This window comes from Ambystoma mexicanum, chromosome 6q, assembly GCF_040938575.1.
Source record: "Ambystoma mexicanum isolate Mex_15411 chromosome 6q, UKY_AmexF1_1, whole genome shotgun sequence".
NCBI lineage: Eukaryota > Metazoa > Chordata > Amphibia > Caudata > Ambystomatidae > Ambystoma > Ambystoma mexicanum.
In genome coordinates, this window is record NC_090937.1 from 898,730,023 (window position 1) to 898,754,078 (window position 24,056).

Genomic DNA, 24,056 nt, shown 5'->3' on the forward strand with positions numbered 1-24,056 from the left:
TGAGTCGTGGAAGGCCTGGTTCGTATAGCTTTGGTACGACATCAATGAAGCGACACCTGATGTCATCCCACTGTGGGGCTATTTGTAAGGTTGTACCTTGTGATAAATGTAGTAGGTTGAGTTCCTCTACAGCATCCGCTGTTTCCGCTCCTGTCACCACAAGAGACACTCCTGTGGGACAGCGCATCCATCCAGCTGCCTCACAAGCCATTCATGATGCTGTTGACCCTTACCTTTTGAGGGTCACAATATTGTGTATGTACTGCGACGCAGTACTCTGCAGGGGGGAGAACCTTTGGAGTGCTTTCAAGACTGCGGTCAAGGAGCATGAGAAGGTCTGCACCTACCTCAATAAGGCCCACCCTCACATCTTCCTCTCTCCACCTGCCCTTTCTTATCCCCGTGGTTGGTGTCCCTTCCTTCCCCTCCTTCCACTCCTTTCCTTGTGTGACGTGTTTAAAAAACCCCAAAAAAATATATAAAACAAAAAAACAAAAAAAAGGCACTTTTCAGAGCCGCCGTTCAAAGTTTAAAAATAGAAGTGACAAATAAATAGTGTAGGGCCCTGTGCATATTTTTTTAGAAGTCCGCGGACAGTCCACAGACAACTAACATTTTTGAGGTTCTGCCCTATTAGAACTATTGCACTTTTTCTCTGAAAGGAAGTGGTGGCTCTGAAAAGAGCCTTTTGGTGGTGTTTTTTTTGTGTTTCAAAAACTTCAAATGATTAACACCTACTGCAAAATGTATTGATGTAATTCCAAAAAAAGTCACAATACATTCTGTATATTTCGCAGAAAAATCTGATTGCCAGCATAAGTAAGATGTACTCCATCTCTGCAAAAAATGTATGTGCTAGGAAACGTAATATTTTCATTGTGAAATGAGGACTTGCCAACATCTCTTAAAAAGACACAAACAGCCTTATTGACATTGGACCTCGCTTTATCCATTTGTGGACCAAATGAAGAAGAACGCAGCCACATTTGTCTCTGCGCAATACAGGAAAAATTGCTTGCGGATTTTGAATCATGTCCATGACCTTCCCAAATCCTTCTTTCATTGCAAATTGCAAAGAAATTCTAGACACATGTCCTAAACTGTTCCCTCCACAATGAATAATAAAAAAATAATGTCCGGATGACACTGTGTCACCAAAGTAGCACAAAGAGGTAACAAATCCAGCCACTTCATTCCATGCATGCCAGTGCACTTCCACATGAGGGAATCCAAGATGTGCAGCCACTCCACAGCGTTCTGCATGCACCTCCAACCAATGTATCCATGAGTCTCCCAAAATCCAGATAATTTGTTTTCTGAAACACACAGCCATAGCTATCTGTTCTTCTCTCAGGAAAAAGACTTTCTGACAAATTCTCTCCTTACACAACACACCCATTAAACCTTATTGACCAATCCCTTGCTCTGCTCAGTCTCATTTGCATGCCTCTCAACCCCAAAATCCCCGTATGTAATACGTGTTGTCCACGGACAACCGCAGTGTCCGCAGACAAATCGAAAATTCTGAGCATGGTGAATGTAAATTTAAATAGTGTGCCCCATTTCCCCTTTGAGGTTGCTCTGAAAAGAGCCTTTTTTTGCAGAAGCTTGAGAGACACCATTTATTTTATATTTTTTTTGTTTTTTTTCTTATTTTACTCCTGAAATCTTCACATTAGCTTCTCCAAAGCAACCCTTATGTTCCAAAACAGCATGGCATTTCCCATAAAAGATAAAGAAAAACCATCTTCTTTAAAATAAACAACATTACCAGAATCATTGTTCTCATTATTACAAAAGAACATATGAGCTCTAAGCATGGAAGCAAACATGCCTTGGTTGATTGTGCACCTAGCAATGTTTTGCTGAGGACAAAAAACAGAACTATTGTCCCATATTACCCTAGGAATTAAACCAGAAAAAATAACTTTGGCATTTGCAAGGACTTTCATTACTGCTTGAACCAAGTGTTCCAAATCTGCCAACAAAGTAGGGGCACTGACATAGCCCAAATGCAAAGCACCACAGTGCAAAACTACCACATGGGGACAGTTCACCCTGCACATATCTTCACAAACCTGTACAATTTCCTGCACATTGAAATCAGGCACAGTGCTCCACACCACCTCCACTCCTTTAAACATCAAAATTGTTTGCCACATTCCTGCATTTAGCATACTGCTCCAAAGCATGCACAAACATATCTCCAACCACCAACACCTTGACTTTCTCCACCTCTGCCAACTTCATTTCACATAGCTTCTTTCAACACAAATCCAAAACCTCAACACCTGATTGGCTAATCCCTGCAGTCCTATTTCCATGCCAAATATGTTCAGAAGTCCCGTATGTGGCACGCTCTGTCCACGGACAGTCGCAGTGTCCGCAGAACGCGTAACTTTTGGGCAGCCCTTCTACCCTTTCCACTTCACTCTCTGCACCATTCCCTCATTGGCTACAGCTAGGTAGTCACACAACCATCCACCAATAACATCCAAGAACTCTACATCTAACTCCATCATCATAGTTAAGCACTTCATATGTACTGTTGATAACTATGAGTACAAGTTATTGGAAAGCACCTACTACAAAAACTACTGTACAAGTCTCCAAGATTTCTACTTGCAGCTTCATGCATATCCACATGCACGAATACAAACTACAGGTATGCATATTTTCTGTACAGTACAGGGCGTGACCACCAAATTTTTTCCACAAAATCAGCCCCCAGAAATAAATTCTACTGCTATCGAGGAAACAATCATTCTGGATAGTTGTGTCAATGACCCACTGAGTACATCACATTTTGAAGACATTGATAATAACTTGTTATTAGAATTGTATCTTAACATTCAAAGAAGTATGACACCTCATCCTGAAGATATAACAATCACGAATAGTGGAACACAGGGTGATAGACAGACAACTACATCCCTTGGATCATTTACCCCTGAGGGGGGACTGCATAGACTATCAATCTCTCCTAATCTAGCAATGGCCTCAATTGAAGAGGTCAAAATAAACTGCCTGGATAGACCCTATCCAGGGGCAACAGAGATAGCTGAGATCCAGTGATCAGTAGCATCTTTACAATTTTCCCTTAAGATTTTGTTGAAGATGTCTGGGCGAATATTGGCTAACACTAACATGCTAAATATGGAAATCAATAGGAGAGAGATAGTATGTGAAGAAGTGGAAACCAATCTATCAGAAGCCATCCACATTTTAGATAAATTGGATGAACAGCAAAGCTCAGAGATAAATTGGATTCAGGATAGTCCTGATCCATTCTTTTCACGAAAACAGCAAAGATTGGCAAGAAGAGTCAGAAAGAGCAAAATAACTAATGCCACGACTTCCCGGTCGGTGGAACAGGGGTCTATGGGCCTTCCCTCTAAGAAAGCGAAGAAAAGAGCAGCTAGAGCCAAGAAAAGAAAGGCAGCTGGCGAGGGCTGCCTAATGAGTTGGCTACTACCTGACCAAGCAAAGGTGAACGAGCTGGAAGAGTAGATGGATATTCCACAGGTGGACATCGTGTGTGATGACAAGGTTATAATGGAGGCAAATGAGATAAGTCAACCGATGGCGATGGAAAATCTAGTAGTGTCATTAACTGTAATTATGGATAATAAAGAGGAATCAGGTGGAAGGAGAGGCAAGACTGGTCTGACCAAGAGAGAGAGGTGACTGGGGGGGGGGCGAGAGAGAGGTCTGAGTGGATGGAGGGTGTGTCCAGCCAAGTGGGTTGGACACGGAGGAGTATGGAGAGGGAAAGAGAGGTGAAGGGGTCAATGAAAAGAGTGGATGTTGAGGCAGGTGAGTTCGATTGGATGTTGAAGTCACCCAAGAGGAGGAGGTTGGATGTGGACGAAAGTAAGGAGGAGCAGAAATCAGCCCATCCAGAGAGCAACAGGAGGCCGGTAAATGGTAGCAATGGACAGAGTGGAGGAGTGAGAGATGACCAAATTGCAAACCAGGCTCTCAAAGGAAGAGCAGAGTTGGGTGGGTATGATGGAAGAAGGAACCCACTCAGGATAGATTGAGGTGACTCCACCACCAGCACAGGAGGGTGAGGCTTGGAGATGATCTTCAAGCTGTCAGGGAGAAGGGAGTCTTGATGAGAGCATGAATATCGAGTTCAGTGTCTTCAAGAAGGAGGCAGATGTCAGCAGAGTGTTTGTTGGCTGAGCAGGTGCTAAGATTTGACAGGAGGAGGAGGTCTCAGAGGGAGAGGTACAGTGAGAGTGGTGAATGGGGAAGCAGCAGACAGAAGTAAGTTAATGAGGGAGGGATGAATCTGGTCAAAGAGAAGGAGGTTGTGTTGAGGACACTGAAACAACATAGTGCAAATGTGGTAGACATTAACGATACAGCATGAGGATGAGAAGCCAGCCAAGAGGTATTCCTACTTGTTGCCACAGTTAATGGGAGAGTAATTAAAGGGGAGAGGGTTGATATGAGATAGGGAGTCAATAGATCTGGAGAGGGGACAGAGAAAAGGATGTCTGTGAGGACATCTCTGATGGTTGCTCTGTCATAGGTATCTGCAATGGGAAGGCCAGGGTTTGCATGCAGGAGTTCTTATTTCTGCTTTTTCATTCCAAACTTAGTGAGAGAGGGGGGTAGGATATAGAATAGTAATTAGAGAAGACAGGAGAGGGGGGCGTGGCCTAGGTGCATGAAATGAGGATGTGTCTCCCCTGAGCTCCTGCCCGGATCATTCTACCGATCCTCCAGACATATCACCAGATCCATACAAAACCAGAATTAAACGATTGCCAGATAGAAGCAACCGATCCTGCACACCCTGACAACAATTCCAACAAAAAATTGAGCCGGCATCCCTGGGAACGCAGCTTCCGAACTCAAGCCCACTGGGGACCAAAGATGGCGGCTGTGACAGTGCTCTGACTCCGAGGAGGAGGATGGGCCACACACGGTGCAGAGCACCACCCAGAATCTCAGAGCATACGGCAGCGGTGGCGAGAACCTGGAACCCCTGACCCCAGAACCCCTGACACAATGCCTCTCCAATGCAACCGTCCGCCGCTGGGAACCAGCGTCCCGGCATCAGCTGAAGCCAGCCAGTATACAACGTGGGACAGAGACGGAGGTCCGGGCTACCGGCAGCCCCCCTGCGGGCTGGGAGTAAAAGGTGGAGAATCAAACTGAGACCTCCGGAGGGTCAAGCGTGGCCCGCCTGACAATCCCAGGATCCTGCTAACCTCCCCGTGAAGTCCACACATAGCAGGCGGGCTCAAACAGACCAGCTAGTACACCGTATTCAAGAACCACCATAACGGATATTGTGCACCAACGGCACTCAGCGCAGCAATCAGCTCGCAGTATAAAACTCCCTAACAGCAAAGAGCATCCTGGTCACGGTGGTCGCGCATCTTCCCGGGCCCCCCAACATACTGCATCCACGGCAGCTGGCAGACCGCTGGTGCGGATCAAGTCCGGTAGCCTGCGTCCATCGAAGAGAACAGAGAAGGCCTGTGAACTACACAGAGGTGGAAGGCCACGACCCTGCGAGCAGACCTCACCGCAGAGACAAGTAAGGTGGAACACACCCGGCGGGTAAAGGGCCCAGATCTTAATACAGACAATATCCAGTACCTTGGGGGGGCACTTACCAAAGCATATGAAAGGGAAGGGAGTTAATCACCTACCCCGGGCCAGCGAGGGATACCTGGCACACAACCAAATCTATTACGCATGAGCTGCACGGTGACACTAAAGCACCTGATCCTTGGACCATAGCCCAAAGACTCGCACATGTGCACGCAGAGCATCAAGCCCTCACGCTAACAGCGTGTTGTGGGACAGTGTCGGTTTTAAGCACCCAGTCCGCCAGACTCTCACTGTGACCCCAATAGCGCTCCAGGGCCAGCCCTGCTGAGAACCACGTGCTCATGCAACAACATATGGCCCCTGATGTAGCGGGGTCAGAAGAGATGACACTGAAACGAGATTCGCATAACAATGGAATAGTGTAATACGCTGAAGCAGAAGAACATAAGATAGCGACAGCTCCTGTCCACCAGACGCTTCCCACTCTTGACCCCGCAAACATCCAGCGTTAACTTCCCGGCATACTCGAGAGTGGCCCCCGAAACTGTCACCAATGTCACACACCAACAGACGAAGACCCCAATTGGACCCCATGAGGCACACGGCACTGCCCCATCTCACAAGCTGGCTAGCACATCATAGTCAGCTATGGCAAACTCCAAAGGCAAAACCAAAAACTCTATCATGGAGTCATTCACCGCAGGCAAGCCCAAAGAACTGAGCCAGAAGTGCAAAGGGCACGGTTTGGAACCACTGCTCTCAGAAGAGAATGATAAACATAACCAAATACTGGAGGTCATCAATGGGCTACGTTCCTTTATAGATACTAAAATCAAAGAGGTGAAATTGGATATGATGCTGATGCGCCAAGACATACGCAACCTCACAGACCGCGTGACTACCACTGAGTCGGCACAGCAGAAGACGACCGAGGCCTTCAAAGACATGCAAAGTAGAGCCCTGGAACTCGAGAAACGCAACAAGTTCCTAGAGGAGAGGGCTGAAGACGCTGAGGGGAGATCCAGATGCAACAAAGTGCACCTACTTGGAATTCCTGAGGGAAAGGAGGGCTCCAACCCAACCGACTTTATAGAAACCCTCATACAACAAGAAGTAGGCGTTAGCCACCTCTCACAAGGCTTTGCGGTCAAGCGAGCTCACAGGTACTTGCAGAAGAAACCACCACCCAGATCCCACCCACGCCCAATAATAGCCTGAATCCTTAGCTTTCAAGACAGATAAATCATTCTGTGTTTCTCGTGTGAAGGAGGGGAAATCAAGAGAGATAATGCTAGTATCACCATTTACCGCATTATACGCTACTAGTACAAAAGGCAAGGAACTCTTTCGTCCCAATCAAGGCCAGACTGCGACATCTGAACATTAAATACATGTTAATGTACCCCTCGAGGCTCAAAATAATGCATAAAGGCAGAGCAATTTTCCTGGAATCGCCGGCGGCGGCTACCATGTGGCTGGAACACAACAACATGGCGGACGGTGAGGAAAAGGCACCGTAACCCTCGCATCAAAACTTCCCGACAGGATCACCCAACAACAAACTGATGACATCGATCGAGCCACAGACCACACAAAAGGCAGGATGGAGCCGCCCCACCAGCCCGACCTAAAGCACCCCCCGTGAATGGACTTGTGGCAGCACACTGCTGACGCATTACACCCACTCAAGATGACCCGGAAGGCATTGAAAGAGATGGGGCACCCAAGCTTTGAAGAAGCAGTGCAACTGCTGGGTGCAGTGGTCCACTTGGACAAGTTTGTTTCTCTTATTCTTTGTTCTTGTTTGAAAGGTCTCAAAGTTTTCAATGCAACCATTGCATGAAATCGGAGGGCACACCACAGATGGCCCAGGTCCCTGCTCTATAGCTATGGCAGCTGACATTAAGGTACTGACATGGAAAGTTAGGGGGATGGGCACCTACATGCGCAGAAACAGAATCAAATCCTTCCTGAGAAGAAAACATATCTCCATTGCACTGCTCGGATACCAGGATGGTGGGGGGCAGGGCTTTGGAGCACCATACTCTAAGAATCCGCAGGGAGTGTACACATGGATAAGTGATACTGTACCCTTCAAACTCTTCACCAAGGAGTCCAACCCTGAGGGCAGATACCTTATACTCCATGGAAGCATCGAGCAATGTGAAATTTACCTAGTCAATACATACCTCCCCAATTGTGGAACTTCGGCGTATCTTGCCAAACTGCAACTAAAGCTAGCACCCTACAGAGACTGCTTCTTCATATGGTGTGGCGACTTCAACTGTATACCGGACCTCACCCTCGACAGATCTGCTCCTCCGGGGTTGCCGGCCTACCCACCCTCCTCCACCTTACAGAGAGTCATACAAGACCTAGACCTGGTGGGGAGGGAACTGCATCCTGAAGGTAGGGAATTCTCATACTATTCATCCCCACACGAGGTATATACCCGTATACACTATCTATTGATAGACAATGCACACTTGCCTCAAACAGAATCCGCCTCCTACCTGGGCAGAACCATTTCCGACCACTCTCCGCTCCTCATGGTATGGAAAGCAAAGGGCCCCAGACAACCCATACCGATGTAGCGGATGCCAACGGAAGTACTAACAGACATGGCATTCAAAGAGGAGCTCCAAGACAAAATAGTCGATTACATGGTCAACAACGTGGGAAGTGTGATCAGATGGAGCACCATTTGGGAGTCCCTGAAAGTAGAGGTAAGCAGGGAGGTCATAGCAAGTGCCACTGGGGTCAGGAAAACACTAAAAGAAGAGCTGGAAGCTGGCGAGGAGAAGATTAGACCACTAGAGGCCATGGCCAACAAGGATAAAGAACTCAAAGAGGAAATGTCAATGACCAGGAAAGATTGCCAGGAAGCCTGGGCCAGATTAACTCAATTCCACTATATTGCTAAAACCACTAGGGCTCATTCAGAGGGGGATAAACCGGGCAGGCTACTTTTGTCGCTGTGTAAAAAAGAGAATCCGAAACAGCCAATTCTCAAAATCATAGACCAGACAGGTGCAGCACACACTGCACAAATAAGGATCAATTAAGCATTCAAAAACTTTTACTCCCACCTATACAGACACGAGTCCACCATACCCCAGGACGACATATACATTACACTCGAGGAGATAGGCCTTCTCATACTTGAAGAAGCCCAAAGAGACATGCTAAATGAGGAACTAACGTTTGAAGACATACAAGAGGCGATCAAAACATTGTCCACCTGCAAAACCCCTGGGAGCGTCGGGCTACCCCCGGAGTTCTATACCACATTCTCTGCTGAGCTAGCTCCGACCATACACAAGGTCTTCAGGGAAGCCTTTGAGACTGGAGTATTACCAAACAGTATGAACGAGACCCTAGTGATCCCCATACTCAAACCTGGGAAACCTACAGCCGAGTGCGGATCATACAGGCCAATAGCTATCCTCAACTATGACATAAAAATCCTGACGACTATACTCGCCAACAGACTATCAAGAGTCATTGGGGCCCATGTACACAGGGATCAAAATGGGTTTGCAGCACAACAGCAAACTTACGTAGACTACAACACATCATAGCACAAACAACATGCTCACAGGAATCCTATGCAGTAGTCTCCCTAGACACTATTAAAGCATTTGACTCCATATACTGGGAGTGGCTCCTAGCTACCCTGAACCTATTCGGACTGGGCGAATACTTCATCCGTTGGATTCAAATCCTTTACAAGACTCCGGTGGCCAGGTTTAAAATCGGGAGAATGGTGTCGGCAGTGAGAAACATACAGAGCTGCACCAGGCAAGGATGCCCCTTGTCTCCAATGCTATACATCCTAGGGCTAGAGCCATTGGCAATATACATTAGGAAACAATTCTTCGACTCTGGCATAAAAATTGGGGGATCATACCACGTGATCTCGCTATATGCGTATGATGTTTTACTTTACCTAAGAGACCCACAACTTAATACACCCATAATCCTGGAGGTACTAAAAAACTTTGCAAAGGTATCTGGGATCTCTTTTAATCCAGAGAAGTCATGTATATTCCCACTGGCGGGGCTGGTTGGGACCAAAAAGGCAGTTCTCCCAGATGTCGGTATAAGATGGGAGCCACACACATTTAGATACCTGGGTATCAACATTTGGCACACCCCCAAACAGACACATGGGGGCAAAACCCTACTGGCAGTACAAAGGCTTAAGAAATCCACAAAGTTCTGGTCCAGACTCCCATTGTCAATGATGGGCCGTGTGGCCATCACCAAAATAATAGTACTACCTCACTTCATGTACTTCTTCCAAAATATCCACTACTACATACTGGCCTCTTTCTTCCAGCTGCAAGGCACACCACTGAGGGACCTGATGTGGGGAAACACCAGACACAAGCTATCTTTAGACACACTGATGGTACCATATAGGGCAGGTGGAGTCCAGCTCCCAGACCTAGAGAGATATTTCCTGGCTGCCCAGCTTACTTTCATGACCAAATGGCTCACAGACGAGTCCACTTCGGAGACTGACCTCCTTAGCCAGTTAATAGCCCCGGTATGCTTGAAAGAAATCCTCTGGGTCCGATGGAAATACTCAGAGAAGATTCCCCTGCTTATTGAGTTGGGCCGTAAAGTGTGGGACAGGACACTGAAATTGCTGAAGATTGAGAATCCATACTCCCCAGAAACACCATTGACTGCCGACGTTTGCTCCAACAGAGAGGGACTGGCGCTCATAAGACTATGGGAAAGGCATGGCATCTACACCTGGGGAGACATACACGATGAAAATGCCTTCAGAGAGTTTGAATCCTTGCAAATGATTACCCAAAGGCCAATGCCTACGTTTAGCGAAAAATCAGAGAAGTGGCAAGACCCGAAGCGAAAACGACCCTAACCCTAATGCACAACCTGGCAGATGGTTGGAAACCAACCTCCAGGTTATACGCTTAGCTCACGGATAGGCCCAACCCAAAAAGTGACACCCTAAAGAACTCATGGGAAATAGACTTGGGAGCAAGTATAACTGAAAAGGAATGGGAAAGAATCCTACAGTATCCCAGAGAAGTGTTAAGAAATGCGAGATTCAGGCTAATCCAACTAAATGTTCTACATAGAAAATACATGACCCCGAGCAGAGTGGCCAAGTCCCTCGACCCCGCTGTGCCCCCGGTGCAGCTCAGACGATGCAGGAATGGCACATATGTTCTGGAGTTGCCCAAAGATACAACACTTCTGGGCCAAAATTGAACAAGCTTGCAAAAGAGCGGGATTGACCCATTATGAATGGTCGCCGAAAGAATGCTTGCTGGGGGCCTACCCGCGAATTGGCAAAATCAGGCACATTGTTAAATTCATGAACATGGCTTGTGTACTGGCCAAAAGAGCTATCGCTATGATATGGCAAACGCTGAAGGGCCCTCACTAGGCCAAATGGCATAAAGAACTGGAACACTCGTCAGAGGCGGAAACCAGAATCTGGGGAGGAGCAATAGCTAAGACAGGGGACGACTCGAGCATGACCTATGTAGCCTGGAAATCTCTGTTATGGGATATGTTCCACCCGTCTGACGACAAACCCCCGTGAGAAATGTGAATTTACATACAGGACTTGGACATATGTTTGGGACTAAATCTCATGATAAACCAACTTGCCTCAACTAGAAATCCGACACTCCTCTGATATCGTCCCTTGACTGCACTGCACAGTTCTGGCCTAATCTCACAGGTGGCTTAGAAGTACAAAGGGAGATCAAAAAGCAATGCAAATTTGAGCGCAGGATGGAAAAGGCACACATGCAGAGAAATTAGGGGACAGGATGTAAAATACACAAAGCTAAATTCGGTTTTGTGCAATTAACAAAAATCAGCAAGAGAATAGAGAAAGTGATAAGGATGAACAAAGTGAGATAGGCACAGTTAGTCCAGGGTGCTAGTGGAGGAGACAAATGAAAAGGTCAGCCATCACTCACTGGAGGTTCAAGAGCTAATGGGGGTGCTGAGGCCCATGTTCATGGGAGAGCAGGATGTACACAGCAGGCTGCAGAATATTGTATGTTGGAGGTGAAAGGGTGGGGGCCCTCTCAGCCCTCCTACACCCAGACAGGCACAGACAGGGCCTTAGGTTGTGAGCTTTTGACTAGGGGGCTGGCTTTTGCCTGCCGGCATCCTATTGGCTATATGATTTGGATGCCAGCCAATACGCAGCATCAGGCTGCCTCCAGGACACAAAGGGCTGCAGGTTTTCATGATAGCCATGTTTGGCATCTCGAATGGTATAGGAAATATGCCCCATGATATAAGAAATGTGGCAAAACACAACAATGCCCAATGAAAATATTTATCACTTTGTAGCATTAGGAAAATGATGCTGATGTGCTTGACATGTATAAAAAAGCACACCCCAAGTGCATTGTTGCTCAAGTAGGACAAATTGCTCCAGTATTATTGTGTGCAGGCACCTTGTTCTTCCGATGTCGTGGGGAAAATGAAACAGGTACACACAGGGCCTTATGGTATGGGCCTTTGGCTGGGGGACTGGCTTTCGCCTACCGAGTTCCTTTTGGCTATATGAGGCAGAAGCCAGCCAATCACACAGCATCAGGCTGCCTCCAGGACACAAAGGGCTGCAAGTTTTCATGGCCCCATATTTGGCATCTCGAATGGTATGGGAAATATGCCTCAGGATATAAGAATTGTGCCAAAACAAAACAATGCCCAATACAAACTGTTATCCCTTTGTAGCATTATGAAAATGATTCTGATGTACTTGAAGTGTAGAAAAAAAACATGCCCCATGACCTTCATTGCTCGAGTAGGGCAAATTGCTCCAGTATTATTGTGTGTAGGCACCAGCTGCTCACCTGGCTCTCAACAGCCTGATGGAGAGCAGCCTTGTTCTTCCAATGTCGCTGGGGAAAGTGGAACAGGCACAGACAGTGCCTTAGGGTGTGGGGCTTTGGCTGGGGGGCCGGCATGTTAATTATATATATTTTTTTCTAAGGGTAGCAAGGCAGACCACAGTGGCAGCAAGAGAGACCTCGGGGGTCGCAGTCGTGACCCCTGGTTACGCCAAATGACATCCAGATCCTAGGAGATCAACAATTCTCACAACAACTTTTAGTTGAGAGAGTGCACAAGTCACTACAACCTACACCTAAGCCGGGTCACTGCCTGTCCAATAATAGTGAGGCTCCTCAACTACAGGACCGAGACTTGGTTCACAGAGTTGAAAGAGAATGTGGCGAGCTGAGTTCCAAGTAGAGCAGAGTGTTTGTCTATCCAGATTTCTCACTAGCCATGCAAAAAGCTTGAAAGTTATTTGACAATATCAAGAAATTGCGGCAGGACTGGCAAATCGCTTATGCCATGCTCTTCCCTGCTAATCTCTGTCTGTAATATAGCAGCCGTGCTAACTTCTTTTTTTCAACTGCAGAGGCAACTACATGCATAGAAACCATGATCCCGTGTAGGAGACTGGGACAAACAGAAAAACTGCTTGAACGGAGGCCGAGAGCTCCTGACAATGCAGCCACCATGGACTGTATGGCAAGTGGCCAGGTGAACATGCTGGTGGTGGCTGTGTGGCAAAGTTTCACATATTCACATTTTGCTAGAGGACTGAACTGCTATGTTGCCGGTCTGCCGGTAGTTTGGCGTTGACACACAGTTTTTAGCTCCCCCGAAGATTGTTCTACTGCTTATGTTATATCTGGGTAATACCGTCATGTTTGGGGGTGATAATGAGGGTGTGGAATGTTATCTGGCGGATATTTTTGATAATCTTTGAACATGGAAGATATCAATGAATACAGTTATTTCTATCCAATACAGTATAATTGCATGTGATTCTGCACATATCAAAGTGTAATGGCAACGATAATGTTTGGGCCAGCCACATTCCTTAGTTGGAAAGTGTATGACATCAACAAATCAGTTAAAATTAGGAAATTAATTACTTACATGGAATGTCATCAACCCAAAATTATAATGCTGCAAGAGACCAATGTACTCCAGTAGGTGAACAAATTGTTCAGTAAACTTTGGGGAAAAATAAGTACTATACCACATACTCCTCCCAATCTCAGAGGGTTCACACTTTTGTCCACTACACTGTCCTTTTACAACACATTAAGTCACTGGCAGACACCATGGCCAGCAGGTCCTTATTTGGGGTTGTTATATGTGGCATAAAAACACTATTGATACATGTATAAGTCCCTAATGTAGACAACCTGACCTTCTATGGGGAACGAGTTCATGTGTGTGACTCTATGAATGGCTTCATATTCATATGGGGGTGATTTCAAACTATTCTAGACATATACTGATCATTCAAAAGCGAGACCCAGAGTTCATACAGAGGGCTTCATCACAAGTTATGCGGTATCCTGGCTGTAATACCACCCAACTATCATAGCATTAGTGCCCACTGGTCCGGCAATATTACCACCAGATCAGGGGTTGGACGCTAACAGTAAATTCCCCTTCCCCTTTGGGTTCATTGGATCCAATGGGGCATATCTGCGCTAATACTGCACGTTAATAGAGCTGGCAGTAATACCACCAAAAACAGGGTGCTAAATAGGATTTTCACCTCCAGAAAAAAGCTGGGTGTAAAACATCCAATTTAGCACCCAACTTGTTATAGGGCCAGCCCTTAAATGCGGCAGTAATACCGTTACTGCTGAATTTAAGGGCTACAGCCCAACTCGTGATGAAGACAAGAGAATTCACTCAGAACATGACCTTGCTCCAGCTAGGTTATGCCTGGAGACACACACATCCAGCAACTAAGGAATGCGCTTATTTATCCTTCATCCATGATTTCATGTCACAAATTGGGTAGTACTGACTGATATCGATATCCCTGTTGACTGCTTTAGATGACTGCACCATCGCCCGTGCCTATTCTGATCACTCCCATACCGGATTATCTCCCAGGATAGACACAGAACCTTTCACCTGCCCACAGTGGAGACTATCAGAATCACCACTGCTCAATTCTATTTTCGTTTCCAGCATGTACAACAACATTGACTCATACTTCTACACAAACACCTGCTCGTTCTCAAGATAATCAACACTGTGTGAATTATTTAAGGTGTACATAAGGTGTGATGCTATTTCAGAGATAGGTGGGTTCCTTAAGCAGATAGGAAAGGTACTATAGTCTTGTAAATAGGGCCTACAAGATATAGAAAACCAGCAGATACCAACAAACTCCCCGGTATCAATCACAACTCAGGGGCTGGCAGCTTTTTTAGCGGTTTCACCTGACACCCTACCATATATTGCTCAAATAGCACTGCCAGCGACTAGTACTCCAGGTAAACCAGTGGCTCTCATTGCGACACACCTCATTCATTATCAAAACACCCATGATAACACCCACACCCAACAATCACAACCCACGGGCTAGCAGCCCTCGCAGCGATTTCACCAGACACACCACCACATATCACTCAACAATCCTGCCAGCCTACTAGTACCCCAGGTACGCCAGCAGCTTTTGTTGTGGCACACCTGATCCACTATCAACGCACCCACAACAACACCCCACCCGCCTTGAGAAGCCTAGCCCCCCCACACCCACAGACAGGATTCTTGGATTTAGGCGAAGCATAGTGTGATAATGACCACTGCTTTTTTAAACCTGGGCAAGGTTTCCCTCTCACTGCACAGGGTTCTCGAATATAGGTGTAGCATCCATATTTGTGTATGGTATGATGAAACCTACTGCATTGGGATGTCGGGGACTCTCTCCCATGGTGTAGGTTTCTCAAGTCTAGGCATGGCCTCCGTCTTTGTTTACCAAATGGCTAAACCTACTGCATTGTGAAACATAAGCCTTTCCCCCGCTATACAGGACTCCCAAATCTAGATGTAGCCTCCATCCTCGTTTAATATGCGCAGATACCGGCTACAGCATGAAAATTAGGCCCATTGGTAAAGGATTCTCAACTATGGACCTGGACAACTATCTCCCCAGCCGAACAATCTCACAGCCTATGGTACATATATCACACACCACTAGTGTGGACACAGGCCGCAGGCACGTCCAAGCATCCATGCATGATAGAATACAGTTACTGCTAAGCACATTCTGTCTAGATCGCATATAGCCGTCCATACTGACCCACCTGATGTACCTCAACAACCTCTGCCACTAGCATACATCGACCACCACCCGAAAGGAACCCATATAGCTGGCCGCACATAGACTCTCTCAACAATAGCAATCTATCTCTAACCCTCAACAGCACCCACCCATGTGTCTGACCTCTCTTGGTCTGCTTAGTGGAGCCTTGCAAGCCACAAAAGTCTTAGAATGGCAACATGCACGTATGTATCTCCTAAACTAAACTCCCTAGAATCTCCAACCACATCGACTACGGTCACCAAGGGGGTTCAACCAAGAAAAAAGCGCATTGAGGCTACACAAGTAGCGAGAGAGCTCTATATAAATAACCAAATACATTTAAAACCAAATACATTCAAAGGACAAGTAATTGTCCTTTGAATAAAGGTTTGACCACTCAACCATGGTCATTAGCAAAATAAATAGTGAATAGGGGAAATTAGTAATCAGTAACATGCTTACCACTATGGATTTGATATTGTACATGGATAGATCCTTCACAAACTGTTTTCGATGTTACAATTCGAATATATAGTTCATAATAGATAGACTGTGATGGCATCATTCTCTGTACTAGACAGGTCATAAGAAGTCATACATCTCATGATCAGTATTGAGACGGACCTTTGTACAACGCAAGTAACAGATGTGTTTTGCTTCCATTTGCCTTAATTTTAATTGAACATTACCACACCTTTTTCCTTTCTTTACTCTCATTAATCCAATGAAAAGTAAATCAGATTTGTGTGCAAATTGGTGTTCAAATTGACAGTGTACTGCAAGTGGAACTTTAGGATCTTAACTGTTCAGACTGGCAGTATGTTCCCTCATTCTAAAAACAGAGTTGTCTGATCGTACTGCCAGCATATAGTTTACCACATACACGGATTACTGCATAAACATCAAAAATTGTGCGACAATTAATACATTCTTTAATAGAAATGGTAAGCCTGTTGGGGTACATGAATTCCATGCTGTCCTTATATGCATACCCGCACATAGTACAGGTTGCACATTTGTGAAACCCTTTAGCAGTTTCTAACTATGTGCTGCCTCGCCCTTGTTGATTGGTGACTGTGTGTTTTACCCTGAAACCATCTCTTAATCCCTTAAGTACTCTCACCATGAAGGACATCGAAGTTACAAGGGTTCTTTTGTGTCTACAGGAGAATATCCCTCCAGACCAGTCAACGATATTTAGTGATTTGAGTGTACAAGACAGACTGTTTGAAATAGTTGAACGAAACCATAAATCCAAATTCACACCCTATTTGGGCACTGACAATGTCATTGAGACATTTCATCAAGTGATAATACATGATATTCATGTGTACATGAACAGGGATACTCAAAAGAGAAAAATATGTTTCTCCAATTTGAGCAGAGAGGAACTAAGCTTACTAAACCAACTGGCAAAGGATAACACCATTGTCATTAAGGAAGCAGACAAATGAGGCAACTTTGTCATCCAAAAGATTACATAGACATGGGCATTAAACATTTAGCCACTCCGAACTGTTACAGAATTTTAGATTCTAATCCAACTAAGAACATTATTCGAGACACATAGGCAATGATAAACACATGGCACAATCTAGGTTACCTCACGGATGAAGAAAAAAAGTTCTTATTCATTACTGAGCCAACTATGCCCACTATATATTTCTTGCCTAAGATCCAAAAGTGCTAAAATATTCTTCCAGAGGTATCACCCATAATGAGTGGGATTGGTTGGGCAACAGAGGGAATCTCACAATACCTGAATAATGCCTTTAAGGAACATTTTCTCAAGATGACATCCTACATTAGGTATACTACACATGTTTTGCAGATTTTCTTGGGTTTACATTGGCAGGAGGGATATTTGCTGGCCTCTCTAGATGTAATAGCACTTTACAATAGCATCAATATGAGCTTGCGATTGCAACAGTGGATTACACCTATCGTAATGTATCAGCATCACACCGCTCACTTATGCCCACTTGACATACCACATTATTTCATTCAAGCATAAGGTTAGTTTTACCTTCATTTTTATACTCTTCAATTTGAAATGGTCCCTTTAGTGGATAACATCAGTTGAATGATATTTATTATTAAATCCCATATTCTTTGCATCATATTTGTTGGACACATACATGCACCAACATTACATTACCGGCAGCTTGTGGCATCTTTTAAAAGATTGGCAGCATTTACACTAATCTCTCTAATCTCTCTAACATGGCTTGTTTACAAATACGGTATGGTTGTAGCGAGCCGCATGCAGGGACACGGGGCCTGCCTCTGTCATCCACTCATGCGTGTGATGTGACTGCAAACCAACCGCATTACTTTATCACTGCGCAATATAACAGTGGTGAGGTAGTGGGTATTTTTAACATCACAGACCTGAATATAATCTTTCATTATGCAGGATTTGCAAGTAAATACACATGTCATTTGATTACAGAATTTGCCCATTTGATGCCACCATATAATTGTGACATCAAAAACAGTTTGTGAAGGATCTATCCTTGTACAATATCGAATACATAGTGGTAAGCATGTTACTGATTACTAATTTCATCTATTCACTATTTATTCTGCTAATGACCACGTTTCAGTGGTCACACCTTTATTCAAAAGACAATTGCAAACATATATTTCCTCTAATTTTCTAGACCAATATCACGCTTTTCTGGTCCAATGGAAAGACGCAATTGTAACCCAATATAAATTTAAAAAATGCGCATGGGGAAGTCTTTTGGGCACCCTAGCATGACACTAATGGGTGCATACACATACATTCATAGGGGGTCATTACGAGGTTGGAGGTAGCCATGGTGATATTAGCACCGTGGCTACCCCCTTACCGCATTCCGGGTCTGGGTTCCTGAAATAGGGACTTACCGGGTCATTCCAACCTTGGAGGACCCGGTAACTCCCCATTCCGGGAACCATTCCCCATTCCCATTCGAGCCCCCATAGGGCTCAATGGGAATGGGGATGGAGCTAATAACGGTACCGCAATTTGCGGTACCGTTATTAGCTCTTAAGTCTCTTAACGGGTCCCTTCCATAACGCCTGGTAAAACCAGGTGTTAAGGAAGGGACCCGCTAAGGGACCTCGGAATAGGGTGGTGAGGGATTACCGGCATCGGTGTCCTTATCGGTGCCAGTAATCCCTTACCTCCAACCTCGTAATGACCCCCTGGTGAAGGGAATACAAGGATGTAAAGGCACCACACTCGGAGATAAATCAATTATTGACACTAGAATGTTCATTGGCCACGTTACAAATGGGGCTATCACATTGCACATTTATTTACCAATTCATGTTATAGATTGAAAGCCAATTGTGGCCAACTAAGGTCTTGTGTTTTTGTTTTGTTCTATCTGCCTCTGCATATGTTCTACATACATCGAACAAACATGGGCATGTAAACCATCTATATATCTTATCATCTTTGATTAAATCAACCTATTCTTCATGTACTGTTATTTTATGATTTTGAACTCGTAAAGTATTTTGATTTTTTCATCATTTAAAATTTTGTACACTATGGGCCTCATCACGAGTTTGGCGGTAACCCTTAAATGTGGCGGTAGCGCTATTACCACCGCATTTAAGGGTCTGCCAAATCACGGGTTTGGCAGATTTCCCCCCAGCTCTGAGCTGGGAGGAAATCCACTGAAATTTTGTGCTCTTACCGCCGGCGGGCAATCCGCCGGCAGTAAGAGTGCGAAAATTCCCCATTGAGTCCAATGGGGATTGGGGAATTCTCGAATGGGCTCAGTGGGGAATGCGCAATACCCGTTCCGCCATACCCATGATCCGGCGCTATTAGCGCCGGGGGGTTTGGCGGTAGGGCTATTAACGCCGGCGCTAATAACGCCTGCGTTACCGCCCAACTCGTGATGAGGCCCATGGTTTTGTCAGAATTGAAGACGACTTCGGTTGAAACACGTGTCGGCTGACCTTGTGAAGAATTAAACCTATTTCTGTTGTAATTGTTGCAGTTATGTCACTGTTCAATTATATGGAAGAAGTGAATACAATAGGCAGAGCATGACACGCCAATTTTGAAAGCAAAATCTTGCAATTTTTGTAGGTGCTTGCAGATTTGGCGACGCAGCCAGACACGTCTAATAGGCTAGTGATCATATTGCACTCTATAGGGACAAACACCCATACCAACTCATGTATTGCTGTTCTACACCAGACCTTGCTTATCATCTGTAGTCTGTTTAAATCATATATATTTTTCTTTGAGAAAATAGGACTGGTTGATTTCCTTTTTAGTTTTTTGCGCCTGTTAATACTACCTGATTGCTATTCAAGTCTGACATTTCTCTGACCTCCTATGACGTAATAGAAGTCATTGCATTGCAGTTTACTTGAGGGGTCTGAACCAAATCAATGGTCCCCTTACTGAACCCTGCAAAGTGTAACCTATCAGTCAGCTGTATATCCTAGGTACAACACTGAGACAGTGGGTCTCATTACGAAGTTGGGGTAGCCATGGCAGTATTAGCGCCATGGCTGCCTCCAAAATCTTACCGACTCCGGTCTGGTGGATGGAGCAATTACCGGTCCATTCCGAGGTCGGTGGGACCGGTAATTCCACATTCACCAGAGCCGTTCCCTTTTCCCATTTAAGCCCCCGTAGGTACTGTTATTGACCCCGGTATCCCTTTGCGGGTCCCGTCCTTAACGCCTGGTAAAACCAGGCATTAAGGAAGGACCCGCAAAGGGAACTCGTAGTAGGGCCGTAAGGGATTACCGGCACCAGTGCCCTTACCGGTGCCGGTAACCCCTTACCGCCCACCTCGTAATGAGGCCCAGTAACTCTTCCTTTTGTGTACTATACACTTTTCATTCAACATTTTTTTGAGACATGTCTACTTTTTCTTTCTTTTAACCTTTTTCAGCAAGTCGGGTATGTGGATCATGGACATGCCCAAGTGTTTTTAGGAACTGTGGAGGATTTTATTCATCTTTCCTTAGTATCCTACACATTGGGCCTCATTACGAGTCCGGCGGTAGCCGTGCCGGAAAAACCTAGGACTCCATGGGGATGGGGACCATGGAAATACCAGTTCCGTCTATGACAGAGCCAGGGTTTCCATGTCCGCCTGAAGGCGGGTGGTGTTATTCCCACCAGGTCAGACCTGGCTGGAGTGACAGTGACACCTCCCGCCTGCAGGACTCGGAATCAGCCGGTCCGGAAACAACGGTGGCGGCAGATTTACCGCCACTGTTGTTTCCAGACCGGCTGACTTGTCAGCAACAGCAGTAATTTAAAATCATTAAGAAGGTCAGGCTGGTCCTATCCAGACATGATTGACCTAGTACCCTACACCTCCCAAACCCAGCAGCCCCCAGATGCTCCTGTGTATTTGAAGACAGTGATGACCTATCAAAGGGCTTATAAACATTTGCAGCTGTGGAGCATTACAAAGGATTTAGATTTGTGAACTTGTACCAATTACGCTCCTTAGGACACAGGATAGCAGTTAAAACAGAAGCCGTGGAGACATTGGTCTGGTGGTTATTGCAAATTGCCAGACCCAACAATTTCATACAGATATGCATGGACGCTTAGGGTGATCCCTGCAAGATGCTTTCTGCATTTTACAATTTTTGGAGACTCTGCAGAGGCTCCTGCAGAGTAAGATCGAGATCATGTATTTTTCACTGCTAAGAATAGTGGCACTAGTTGGCAGAGCTCGCTGTGCAGGTACTTATAATCTTTAAGATAAGTTATTCACAGGCATATTATAAAATATGAAAGCCGATGGTTCTTACATTTTTATCACAGGCCCTTAAATCTATGTTTGGCATCTGGTCAGATAGGTCTAATCGAACAGTAGAACAACAGATGCCATTATACGTGAGACATTTTTGAAAGTCCAGGAAGAGCTGGGTATTCCGATGAATACACCAGTAGGGTATGGACAGTTGGCTCTCTTTGACGAGTATTTTGATAGACCTATCAAAATACTGTACCTTAACAGCAGCGTATGGCAGTATTTCCCGCTAACAGATACAACAGCCAGAAACATGCTGTATGTTTTACACCACAATGACCATTGCTGCGGTATTACCCATCTAAAAATGTCCTGGGGGCTAAAAACCTCTGTAATCACTGTCACCCTATTTTCAACAACAAGCATAAACATAGGTGTCGTTATCACTGTTGCATGTGTTTATAGCTATGAATGAGAAACCTTCAAAATGTCCACAATTTCACACCTTTGCAAGGTCGTGGGCATGTCTAAACACGCATATTGAGAAATCAGCTGCGGGGCCTGTCATGTGCAAGCCACGCATTGACTGTCCCAAGTGCAGGAGATTTTTCTCAGAGAGTCCCAAGTGTAAAAGGATAATCTGTCAGGTGTGTAAAGTGCCCGTTGTCAACAAGGATGAACACCTGTGTTATGCGATGACTGGTACACCTCAAAATAAAAGCAAGATGATATTGTGTATGACATGGAGTCCCACCAGGAGAATATAACTCACCAGCTGAATTATATGTATGTCCGGCATCTAACAGGCAACAGTTGTTTAGAGCTTGAGAGTGATTTGTGAGTGAATATTTTTGTTATCCCCTTTGTAACAAGTCAATTCATGTGCTACACATTTTTAGCTCATAATGCCAAAGGGTATGATGGGTATTTTATACTCTGACATTCGGTGAAGGAACAAATTAAAGTGAAACTTATCACACAGGGTACTAAGCTTATGGCCATGTTTGTGGTACCTTTACAGATATGCTTTATTGACTCCTAGAACTTGCTTCCCATGAATCTCATTAAACTCCCAAAAACGTTTAGTTTCCGTGGTTCAGAGGGCTTCTTTCCATACCTTTTCAACACAGCAGCTAATCAGAACCACGCAGGTCTGTTCCCACCACCGGATCAATACAGCGTTCAATACATGGTGCCTAGCGAGAAAGACCAGTCCATGACATGGTATAAGGTGAATGAATGTAGCATGTTTGACTTTTGCCAGGAGTTAAGCGCCTACTGCCAAAAAGATGTCAACATTGTAAATTTGTTCAGAGACAGGATCATGGAAATCACCCATCAGGAAACAACCATACGGGACGGTTTATACTTATCATATGTTGACCCTTTTGAAAGTATTACTCTGGCTAGTTTTATACATAGCTACAGACAACTGTATCTAAAACCTGAAACAATTGTTTTGCTGCCCCAGGATTCATACCACAGCCGTCAGAAATGTTTTTCCACGGCATCTAATCAGTGACTCTTATAAATCGCAGGGACTGAGCACATTGCTATACAACATGCCCTAACTGGCTGTGATGAGAAACACTATGGTAAATACTGTTCTTGAAACAGCCTACAAATTCAATGGCTGCTTTTATCATGGATGTCCCGAATGTTATCCAGCAGGGGGGTTTCAATACTTTCACAGGTACTACCTATGAGCTGCTGTATAGACTCACCCTGTTTAAACAGACTTTCCTAGCTAGCCAGGATGTTTGCGTCATCAGTATCTGGGAACATGTATGGCGTGCAATGGAGCAAAATAATCAGAAAGTGGGTTGTTTGCTTAAAGAGAAGAAACTGCTCAACCACCTACAATCCTGTGATCTGTTGTATGGAGTTAGTACAAATGCTTTGAAGTTACAGCACCACATCTCAGAGGGTGAGCAAATGCATTACTTTACTAGTCTATACCTGGCTGTGAATAGTGATAAACCATATCCTGTAGGATACCCCAATATCATCTGTGACAGCTTTGGGGAAATAGACCAATTTTTTTGGTCTAATCAGGTGTGAGTTCTACTCACCCTGAGGCCTTTACTTACCTGTGTTGCCCTTTAGATGTGACAGCAAGCTGATGTTACTGCTTTGTCATTCAATCAATAGCAGGCACCTCTCGCCCACTGCATTGCTGATCTCTGTCTAACTTTCAGTGCTATGCAGATGACACTCAGCTTATTTTCAGGCTCCCATGAATGCAGCCTCTTCTCCCTCTCTCCCTCTCTCATCTCTGACTGTCTGTCTACTATCCAGGAGTGGTGTGCCACCAACGACCTCTGCCTTAATGCTAATAAGATGGAGATCCTCCTCGTCGGTACAAATGCACCTTCCTTTCCTGTCACTGGCAGGCCCGTCTTGGCCCTCTTCTTGCTCGCACCCGTGAAGCTAAGAACCTTAGGGTCATCTTTGACTTCACACTTTCCTTTTCTCCTCACAGCTCTGTCTTGTCCAAGAAGTCAAACTATCAACTTCACCTTCTCAGAGGTATTCTTCCTTTCCTCACCTTCCCCCAGATGCTCACTGTCTCTAGGGCTTTGGTTCTCTCTAGGTTGGACTACTTAAATAGC